This window comes from Brachyhypopomus gauderio, chromosome 5 (genome assembly GCF_052324685.1).
Source record: "Brachyhypopomus gauderio isolate BG-103 chromosome 5, BGAUD_0.2, whole genome shotgun sequence".
Lineage (NCBI taxonomy): Eukaryota > Metazoa > Chordata > Actinopteri > Gymnotiformes > Hypopomidae > Brachyhypopomus > Brachyhypopomus gauderio.
This window is the reverse complement of record NC_135215.1, coordinates 3,234,737-3,246,878: the sequence shown is the minus strand read 5'-3', so window position 1 is coordinate 3,246,878 and position 12,142 is coordinate 3,234,737.

The following is a 12,142-nucleotide window of genomic DNA, read 5'->3' as shown; positions in this document are numbered from 1 at the left end:
TTGCTCTGAAATGGTTCGGACACACAAAAAGTTTCCAAAAATAATGAAACGGGACCATGGGCCATAATGAGAGAGAGAATTAGACAGGCAATGTGGATTGGTGTTTATTGACAATAGATGACAACATTCATTACTGCATTGCAACCATCCATTATAATCTTAAGGGTGATTGGAGCCACTCTTCACTCCCTTGTTTAATAAAGACCATCAGGAACAAATGTGGCTAATATCCAATCACAAATCCCCCTCTGTGATGATTTACTCTTGCGACTAGAATTAGCAGGCTGCATGAATTCTCCATGGTAATTATGAGGAGCAAATGTAAACAAGCATTTAATTATTGTTTGTGTATCTGTTCGGTTTTATTCCCATAGCTAGCTTGATGAATGCAGACTGTTCAGATGTTTGTCGAGAGCAAAAGCAGTGTGCCTACAAAGGTGATTTGAAGAGGATTAAGCCCCAGACCTGGACCTCCATGCATGGTTAGTTCTGTCTCCTTTCGAACTTAACTTTATTTCTTCCACAACGTCGGTGCGTCAAAGACTTTTTCGTGTGTTATTTCGGGGGAACGTAGTGCACAGCAATGTAAACAGTGTCAGCTGTTCTAATCTGTTATTCTGCCATTCCATCCTCGTGATTGCACCGTTAGGTGTTTTATAGGTTTGAAATGAAGGAACGTAAAGAGAGGAGAGGAATGGAGGAGCTGCCGTCGTTTCCTGCTGTGCAAGTGTTCTGCAAGAGTACGGCTTCCTCCCGCGAAGCCAAGTTAATCCTGTTTAGGGAGCCGCTACAGGAGGAAAGCTTTACTGCATTCCGAAAAATGCCCTCAACTGCGAAATGCGGTCCCACTCCACATTAAATATGGAATCAAGATGAATTATACAAAGCACCTGCTCATTTGACATGCCATTATAGGTAAAAGAACCTTAGCTCACACCTGCTCAATGTCTAAGGGGAACCTGCAATGGCTCATGTGGGTCTATGTCTAAAACCCTCTGAAGCGTTAACGCCTGCATTTATTAGTCCACTGATAAATTGTAGGTTTAATTTCACTACATTTTCTGACTCTTATTTATTGCCTGTGTAAAAAGTTAATCTATCAGCGTTTAAAAATTGCTTCTGATTTGGGATTGATTTGTTTGTTTTTGGCCAGCTGTTATCTGATGGACACAGGGTGACCTAAACATTTAATTGGAATGACTTTTCCATTACATAAAATTTCACTTGCCAAGGTTGTTTATTGGTGTTAAGTGTTCAAGTCACAAATGTTTACATGCTGCGCTGATTATTTTGTTGCTGTTGTTTTTATTATTTTGCATAAGCAGGCATATTTTAAAATGTCACCCTGAAATTAAAGCCCTTGATGAACTCATATTTGTGAGAAACAGGACTGAATGTATTATTTTCATATAAATATTCAGCATGCAGGATTTTGTTGTGCACCACACTTCTTTCAGCCCAGAGCCATCACCCAGTTATAAAAGACTCATGAACACAACTCAGTAGGATACTGGTTTGATGTCTGTGGACAGAGGCGCTTGGAAGAACTCACTGATGTTCAGAAAGAGGCTTCCGCTTCCTCTGAGTGCTTGCATACATCCCTGGGCCTCCCACTGAGCTCCATGTGGTAAAGATAACTCCAGTTGCCCCAGGCCCCCGCCACCTCGAAGACCCAGTGACCGAGGAGGGAGCTGGCACGGCGAGGCACGGCAAGGGCGAAGTGGCTAAAAATGATAGCTGAACCTGTCAGGCATATTGCCAGAAGCAAACAGGATGGTTTACTCTGAGGTCCATGTGGCTGAGAGAAGATATTTGGTCCTCTCGCTGCAAGTAAGGACAAAAGGAGACTTTCAGCATGAAGTTTCACTGCTGGTGCGAATTCACATAAGTGATGAATGATAACTCACATCATATGCCTCAAGCACTTGCCCAATGTGAGTGGTCTGTGCTGTTTACCTCAAATGTTCTTCTAACCCAGACGTGAACTAATCCTCTTTATCTTCAAGTTAAGAGTGATATAGGACCAAGACATAGAAATTGAACTGCATATTTTTCTCAAACTTTGCTTTAGAATTTCTTAGTATATACAAAGTTATTTTATGATTATTTGCTTGCGATCAAGCTTGAATGTCCTCGCTTTTAAAATATTACATATATGCAATATTTGTAACAATTTTATGATTTATGCCTTTTTGTGTTTGGGTTTTTCTTCACGTTTAATGAGGTTTTCTATAATGTGCAAACACTGCTATGCAAATAAAGCCATTATTATTATTATTTGTTCCAGTTTGCCTTTAGCATTTCAGTTGCGTGAGTAATCCTTTGTGAGTCAATTAGCAGTGTGCAGATGTTGTGTTCTGCTAAAAGCTGAGTTAAAGTAGTGGATGTTTATTGTTTATTAAGGCTTACTCTATCTGCAAAGCCCCAGTCTTGCTCAATGAAAAGATTTTCATTAAAATCCCAGCAAGCAGCTCAGCCCTTATGCACTCTAAATATAACTTGCAGTTACGTCTACATAAATCTAGTTTTTAAGTGGTTTTTGTCTCAGACATTTACCATGACTTGCAGTAATGTCTTAGTAAAATGATTTAGTTAATTATTTGTTAATGTTACTTCTTTTATTGTGGTTGTTGCAGGTTCTGAAGTTGTTTTTTTTATACCTACTGCCAAATGCTATTTTGAATGCACATGTACAGAAAAGCTATTCTTCTAGGCCAGGCGGAGCACACTAGCTGCATGCGTGTGCACACGTATGTGGTCAGTGCCTCGTGCAACCGTGCAGCACGTGCACATGCACCCACACCCCCACCCCGTGTGACCTTTACCCAGCATGTGCTGGTTGTCCTCCTCCCCGGGGGTGCCAGGGCTCCTTGTGCTGCCGCTAATGACTGTTATCATAGCCAGAGAGAGGGCCAGCAGGTGCGGACGCCAGGGGGATCAGCTCCCCGCCCTTGTGGTGAATCGCAGGTCCAAGCACGCTGAGCAGAAGGCTGCAAAAATGGATCTGTGGTTGTCCTAATTCTTCTTATCTTGAATATGCAGGGAGATAATGCCAAGGGATCCTGGATATATATATATATATATAAATATATATATATATATATATATATATATATATATATATATATATATATATATATATTTTTTTGCATTAGCTGGATCTGGTCTGGGAACTTGTAGGAATGTCTAAGTCTCTCAGTACGTTCAACAAACAGCCAGGTTTCTCCATAACTAGAGGTTCAGGTACTGTACTCCACTTAGGAAATAGACCTGCTGTCACCTACATGACGGATCCTCTCATCTTTATTTACTGTTGAAAAAAATCCTGTTTCTAAATTACACCTATTCCGAAAAAGACTCGTAATGGTGCATGTTCTTGTGTTGGCGACTGTGCAAATGGGACTTCACACTATGAGAGAAAGAAAAGAGAGAAATGAGAGAGAAAAGAGAAAGTGAAAGAAAGAGAGAATAGAGAGATGAACGTCACACGCCGAGGGCTTCTTGAGCAGCTAGGGCTCTTTGGCCGTGTGGTTTCTCCCATTTTACCCGCTCTGAATAAACCGTGCCTAAAACGTGCGGTAAAATAAATCTCCTCTGATGCATCACACGAAAAACTCCTCTCTCCTACTTCATCAGGAACTGAATTCTAATTACACCTTTCAATCTTTTGCTGCCGCTCAGGTGCGGGAGCCTTCCAATGTGACTGTGCCATTCAATCATTTCCTGCCCTGTTTTCAGCAGCCTGCCTTCCAGTGCCTTTCTCACTCCTGAACCCCTTCCTCACTCTCCCACCCCATAAAGGTGAAACTCAATAAAAATGTCAGACTGCCCACGGGTCTGCATTTGAGGGCTGATCATACATTTAGAGCTCGCAATTATGTCAAAGTGCTGAAATTAATGAAATGCCAATCCACGTGGGCCTGGACATAATTTACATAATACTAATTTCACTCAATGCTTTTTTTTTTTATGAATAGATCCATATTGCTCAAGTCACATTGCATGGTGTATTACGGAATATGAAACTACTGTAAAAACTTCCCTCTTACAGGAAAGATGTTTATTCCCAGTTGGCAATGCTCATTTTTCATGGTGGGCTTTTTATAACAGCATTACTCTAGCTATGCTCTCCCCAAGGTGTTGATTCACTCAGCATTTTAGGGCTGTAATGGACCTCCATCTAATTCCCACAGGGACCCGGGTCCCTGTTCCTCCGTGCTTTGGGCAGGTGGAGGTTTACAGGCTCATTACTGGGTTAGAAGAGCTGCAGTGTAGTAGTGTCTCCTAACCCCCCCCCCCCCCCCCCCCCCCCCCCCCCCCACTGGCAGGGCAGTGGGGCCAGAACACAACTGAAATAAAGCAAAGTGTGGTTTCTCAGAGAGGAGTGTATCTCTCTGAAATACATACGTTTATACTTTATGTACTTTACTACAGTTTTTAATATCTCTGCGTATCTTACCTAAGTACACTGCAGTTACTTACCTCGAATCTTCTTCAGATTTACATATATACATATAAAAACAATTATTCTATGCTCTATACTGTGATTGGTTTACAGATGATTCTGTATTCTACAGAAAATGCATATGCATAATGGATGTAATATTGGCAAGTGTTGCAATTAAGTGGAGCAGTGGCAAAGGTGCAACATGGCTGTCGGCTAAAGAAAAAAATATATACAAACACAGGAATACAGGAGTAAACGTGAGTCCAACAGCATTAGAAAATTCCCTATACAGAGTATATTAATGCTGCCATGTAACATCACAGCTGACCATTTTTTCCTGGTCAACATAATGCTTCTTTTGAACGAATGACTATTATCCTGTAAGATATGAAATCAATTCTTTCATTTCACATAAGCTTTCTTTCATTCAGTTTTACAGCAACTTGCTTTGACACACAATTCGGCATTATTGCATGCATTTTCATGGCCAATCGTGTATGAACAAACATAGAACTTCCTTCACTGGTGGACTCGTGCTGACAAACGAGTCTCCTTTACATTGTATGTCACTCCTTGTAGCTTAACTGTTTGACTGAAGGAAGTAGCAAAGCTAACACTGGAGGCCCCCCCCCCCAAGAGCTTTTCTTGTTTTCTGCACAGCTTCTCATGCCATAAAAAGCACTTTGTTCACAACTGCTGACTCACTTAAAAAGTGTAATCCATAAAGAAAATCTATGCTCAAGAGACAAGCCCTCTTGTTTCTCCTGACTAGTTGTTGCTTCTAACTTCTAAAGCAGATGGAACTCTGTTCAGGCACAGATGAATTGCTGACATCCCAATTCCCCTGGCTAAAGATCGTGCTGAAGCCCCCACACACACACGCTACATGCCTCCGTGTTCATAGTTTCTCTAAGTACATTCATATGGGAAGAACAGAAACCACATTAAAGCAGGTTGGCAGTGTGGTTCGTTCCTCTTGCTACTAGAGGTGTTCTAGTGAATGTATCTGACTAAAGCTGTGTTTTCTCCCCCTTTCTCTACAGTACTCTCAGTACAGGCTGACAGAGAGCTTTGGTTCACTGAAAAATGGGGCTCGGAGATAAACTGACTCTATCTATTGTCTCGTTAGCAATGCTTTTCACAGCAAGTGAGTGTATAGACAGATATCCAGAGAATAGACGAGGTGGCGCAGAAGTCAAGGGTAATTAGCCGTAAGAGACAGATGGACACACCGGAAGCCTGCCCAGCCCACACAAGAGGTTGCATATTCCTCCTCCTTCTACTTCAAAGCAGCAAGCAGAGCTTTCATCATGGACCAAGAAACATCCAGCAGAGATGCTCGCTGGTGGTAAATATGCTAGAGTCAACAAGCTCCCCCCTTACATTGTAGATTAATATAGAACTTGCCATTAGGTGGTAAATAAACATTTATTTTACTTCAGTGATAGTGTCTCCAGTTAGTTAGCACAGGGACTTGGGGATTTTGGAGAAAATGTTCTTGTCTTAGAAGGCATATGTGTGGAGAGTTAGTGAGGGGAAAGTCTGTGGGCTCTCCTCAGCGTTCAGTGGTGTCGGGGTGTACGCAGAGGGCCTTCGCCAGTAGCCGCTTCATTACTGTCTGTATCTAGAGAGAAAACGGGGCATAATTAATGCTTCCGTGATGAATTACACAAGCCACTCCCCGAACACTGCCGATGTCTGCACTTTTCCCACAAAACAAATTTGCATTTTGGCTCTCATCCTTTCCTCGCGAACGTGCGACCGATTTCCGCTGACTGTCGACGATTAAAAAGTCACAGTATTTACGACCATAATAGTTGGGGTCTGTATGAACAAATGAGCTACATGCTTTGATACCCCTTAATGCTCCGTGAGCAGTGCTTTGGTGGGGTTGGCGCTAACAAACGACGGTCTTTGTGTTTCTCACAGGTGGTTTGTGCTTTTATCCATTAATCATCGTCGCCATTAGAGATACACAGCCGAGTCAGCGATATTAGGCCGTTTCAGCTTGTGAAGTGTCACACTACGGGTGTAGCACAACCATTCGTCCGTGACTGCGGATACTAGTGATGTCTGTCGCGAACGAACCGGTTCAAAGAGCCGGCTCTTTTAAGTGAACGATGAGAGCTGGTTCCCCTCTAAGACTGAGCCGGTTCCCCTCTAAGGGCGTACTCACACTAGGCACGGTTTGCTGGTTCCGTGCTGGGGCCCGGTTATCCCCCCTCCCCACTCCCCCTCTGGCCTGCACTCACACAGGCTTCATCAACCCGGCCCGAGCACGCTTACGTCATCACAACGTGACTTTATTTGGAAAAAAAGCACGCTCGCACAACACTATGGAGTTCACGATTCTCTTTTTATTGTATTTTTGGAGTCGTTTTGGGAGTGCAGAAAATGGTACAAGCACAGATTTATCGATAATTTAACACGATTGTCTGCTAATCGCTTTGCCGCTATGACTGTTTAACGTGAGCATCGCATCACTGGCGTCATATTTGAGTTCCAGCAAAATGAACCAATCAGACGAGGCACCAAGCGGGCCCGGGCACGGATAGCGCTCACACTAGAAGCGAACCGTGCCCGAGTCCACGTGAATCGTGCCCTGGCCCACCTCTTCAAGCGGGCCCGAGCACGGTTAACTGATCCGGATCACAGAGCCTAGTGTGAGTACGCCCTAAGACCCCCCCCGGTCAACAAAGTACGTTCGCCACCCGTCTACAAATTACGTTCGCCACACCCTCAAATAAGGGAGCCGACTCCCTAAAAAGTGCCGAAATTCCCATCACTAGCGGATACTGAACGCAGTAATATGGCGTTATTAAGCTTGTGTGTGTTGGTATGTGTCGTACTCCATCCATTTTATTATTTTGAAGAAAATATTTCATTTTAGCCGCTGTTTGACATAAACGGTAGATATATGAGGGCTGAAAGTAAATGTGGTTGGTTAAGAGTAATGGGCACAACTGAGGTAGTTGTGGAACAAAGGTACTGAGATTTACGATGGTAATTATCTGATGTTTTGATGGATTTCATCTCTCGCCATTTCCTTATTTTCCATTACAGGTCAGCGGAGCACCAATATAAAGTGAAAACGTTTGCCATCTTTAAGTAGGCTAGTTAATTCAAATGTCTCCAGCAATGAGTAAGAAATTGAATATCTGGCATTTGTGGTAGGCACTGACTCAAGGTTTTGCAATGAATTTGCATAGGGATATTGAATGTTACACTTTTGATATAAAGAAGTGGACATTTTCAATAAATCAGTTGCTGAAATGCTTATTGGAGATCAAACCATAACTATTTCTGTTATTCATTTGTTTATTAAATCACAAGTCATGAGAAATCCCTCTGATTCACAGTTGTGCTCTTCAGTGAAAATTTAATTTGTTTACTGTGTTTTGGAGCATGAGATTAAGCAGATTTCAGCGATCCAGTAGTCTCAAGACGGCGCCAGCGGTCTGATTAATTCGGTTATACTTGAAGTGAGAGATGCTTCTCACTCAGTCTATGCTGAACCATAAGTTTCCACAGGATTTACAATCGCAATTTCCCAACTCTTGGAATCTGATCCTACATAATCAGGCTTCATGAAAACTGGGCCTTCTTTACAAGCTGGTTTGTTTCTGAGGGATTAGGTTTTCCCAACAGAACACACCTGTTCCCATACTGCCCTGCTGTTTGGTGAAAGGCTCTACGACCCCCTCCTCCAATTCCACCCCTTTACCTTCACCCCATGAGAGACACTAAATTGGTTAGACAAAATCAAAATAAAACAAAAATAAAATGGGAGATGTGAGGACTGTGTAGTTATATACATTGGCTGCATTGTAAATATCGCCAAATCACATAGTCTTATGAGTCAAACCTTTATGGTGTCCTGGCAACTACAGTGAAGTATCTAGAGGTTTGTCCATGGCAGATTCTGTACAATGTGTATTGCTGGCAATGAGCAACGACACGTCTGTTTTCCCCCCTTCCAAGGTGTTTCTTGACACGTCGTTGTTATAAACAATTAGATCTGTTTAATAATGGGTCCTGCTGTTATTGACTTAGGTGTTTGTCAGAAGCATAATCTGTTCTCCTGCCCTGTGTATGAAATATTATTACACTCAGCAAGATGCCTAGAGGTATCTAGTTTTTAAAATATAAAGAAAGGAACAAAAAAAAGTGTGTGGAGCGAGTGTGTTAATAGACAGATCATGAGTACTACTCAACTGTCAGCTCTGTTAAATGTGTCAGGAAGTGCTCCATCCTGAAGCTACAGCACACTAATTGGACGGTGAGGAAGGATTTCATTTTAAACAAATTAGCAGACGTGATGGTCTTAAATTAACCCGCACCATTTTCTCACCGTCTTGTTTCTCTCCCCTCTACTCCCTCCACCCCCTCCGCAGATTCTACCTGATAATTTAACAACACCATGAGCCTCATTATAATTCAGCGTGACTGTTGCAAGCTTTTTTCCCCCCCCACACACTTTCTTTCTGCCACATTTGCGCAAGCTCGCATTGTGCCGCTGTAATCAACACATTTGTTCAAATATGTGTCAAATCTGGAGGAGAAGCAAACAACTCTGCCTAGAGTAACTCCACACACGGTAGCTGCACCTTTCAAGACGCGGAAAGCTGTTCCACCATGTTGACTTACAGGGGAACTCAAACAGTGCCCTTACAGAGGCCTCTGATTCACTATTACACAAGGCTCTGGGATTACCGTTACCACGGCAACCTCGCCGTTTAAGACTAGGCTCACCGTGCACAGCCGTTCGTGCGGTGCTACTCGGCAGACCCGGATTCGATGGGATCCGGACAGTGCTCTTTAAGATGCCACCCATGTCTAAAAGGCCCGATGAAAATCTCAAGCACCGATGTCTTTATGCTGGATCCTAGCTAATCTCCAGGGTAAATAGCAACACTCGGGACCACTACGCGTGAGCTCCCTTTTTCTGAGGTGCGGTGAGTGTAAATAATGCATGCTTCTGCAGACAGGAGTGCCGTCTGCAGACAGAGACATCACTTAGTCTGTAGCTCTGATCAAATGCACCTCCCCCATGTCCCACATGGAATCAAAGACTGTGAGTTTCTGTCACCTTTATCATCCACCATACGCTGTAATCTTACAAATACACACACACACACACACACACACACACACACACACACACACACACACACACACACACTCATATCAAACATATGCCTGCTATTTTTTTTCCTGTAGTGAGTTGGTTGTGTGCTGGCTGGTGTTAGATGTCTGATAATTAGTGACAGTATCTGATACAGGGCTGATCCTGTTCTTACATTCTAAAACCAGAAGTCTGATTTTCTAAAACCTTTCCAATGAAATATTCAAATCAAATAAGATTTTAAAAATCTGGTCAGGTGTGAAAAAGCTCAAAGTTCTGTAATAAATTCATGACTGACAGCATCGCCATCATCTTACTTGTGAGGGAGCCAAAATTACTTTCAGATTTTTGCTTCCGATGTTGGCTATCACTTTTTTGAGGGAGTCAACTTCGAATGCTTTCCCCAGCTGACTGCTTTCTATTTGCATTTCACCTCGTCTGACTGCCCTGGGCGAACGGCCTGGGCTTGGTCCCGGGGGAGGGGGTGAGTGTGAAGATCAGCCCAGCTGAGAGAGGCGTGGGACCAGCCCAGCTCCCCGGCACCTCGTGCCTACTGACGGGCAGTGGAACCGTTGTAGGCATGAAACAGTGACAGGCCAAGCTCAGCGAACGTCGATCCTCCATTTCATTATCATAGCAGAACAAAGTGGAACTTGGCTGCTGTGTACCTCACCTGTCATCTGGATGTGCCGCTGTGTGTGTGCGTGCGTGTGGGTGTGTGTGTGCATGTGGGTGTGTGTGTGTGTTTGTCAGCAGATGGGACTGTTATCTCTGCTACAGGAGAGGAGTTTTATCAATGTGTTTGTGTGTATGTGTTAGTGACGTCTGTATGAATTTTCATTTCGGCGCAAACATGTTTTTGCTTCCCTGAAAGAGTAACTCAGGGGCTCTTCTGAGTGCAGCGGGAACTGGGCTATTCTCAGTGTGTGAGGCAGTGTGGCCTGAGGCCTCCTTGGAGCTCTGCTGTAAGGGTTCATGCATTGCTAAAATTGATCTGCATCAGGCAGTAGCCTGTCATCAGGGTCTCCTGTGTTCCTAGCTGTGTTAAACTTTCAGTCTAACTGAACATCCCAAAGGCTAACTGGCTCTATCACTCCAACATGCCAACATGCATCAGTCAGTGAAATGAGGCTTTGAGGCAGAAAGCAATTATTAATACCAGTTTCACTGTGACCTTGAACCAAGCCCAAAGAACTCTTTCTCTTGCATATTAGGCCAGCTTGGACCTTTTCAGCTCTATTAGTATGGCTCAGACTTTTGTTATAAAACTTTCTATGCAATCTTCCCTTTTCTCTTAAACACACAATGAAGTGCACGCGAAAGACGGACGGACCTCGAGCAGCGCCGGCGTGCGGGTTCGGAAGGACGCGGCCCGCTCCGAGATGTATTAGCCTGGCCCGTGCGAACAGACTGTGGTTGCTCTTGGCAACGTCCCAGGCTGCATCATGTCTTTGCTTCGGGAAGCAGCATCGGTGGCATGTGCTTGCACAGCATGGGCCGCCTGCGACCATCAATCACCAGTACTCGTGAATTTGCACTCGTGCTCCTCCACGCACAGCTGAGGCGAACGCAGCCCTCCGGGGTTCTTGCCGCGCTCCTGCCGATTAACGAGACGAGCGAGGTCACGGTTGGAGCGTTGCCGCGAGCCCACTGACCTTCTGCTGGGACCCGTCAACGGGAGAGAAGGGCGAGGCAAAGGTCACTCGCACGGACCACCGTAATTGCAATCACTGTGCAATAAAGATGTGCTTTTCACATTGAGATGCACTCACTTCAGAATCACTGGGTGAAAGGTGTGGCGAGAAGGTCTTAAACTCCAACCTGTGAATCAATTTGTAATCACCGTTGGTTCATTTATGCTGTAGGACACACGTATTCAAATCACAGCCCTCAAGGCTGAGATTTGCCACCGCCCAACCTAGGAGTCAAGTGTGACAACAAAGTGGGCAATCAGTTATGTAACTACCGGTGATTACAAAATCCAGGATCACAAATTGGGTTTATGGGCCAGAGTCAAACACCTCTGGTCTTGAGTGTGTGTCAGACCCGAATCAGGAGACGTTCAACCACACTAAATGTTCTTCAGGTCAAGAGGTGCTCAGGTTTCAGTGCTGCTAACTCTGGTGCTGCAAGAAGAGGATGATGTTTTATCGGCAACGCATCTGTTCATTTTGCTGAATTCCCTTCGAAATGCAAAACGGGCAGCACGTTCGCAGCCCCCCCGGCTGTAATCACAGGTGTTCCCTAATGAGGCTGCTGTATTCACAGGGCTGACCCTGTGTGCTTTTACCACACAGACAGCACCGTATTGCCCCGGGGGAGTGGCATTTTAAGTCTCCTTACCCAAATGCGAGCAAACATGTGATTGCGTAATTATTTGATTTGCAATTCTGGTGTGTTAAAAAATGTTGCTGTTGGATGGAGTGTCGTGGGGGGGGGGGGGGGGGGGGGGGGGGGGGGGGGGCAGCAAGAACAATGAGATAAGCAATTAGCAGCGGACACCTAGCCAGGCAAGAACCACATACATTTGGAGGAGGTCTATTGTGGAGGCAGAGAGTGTGCCGAACGAA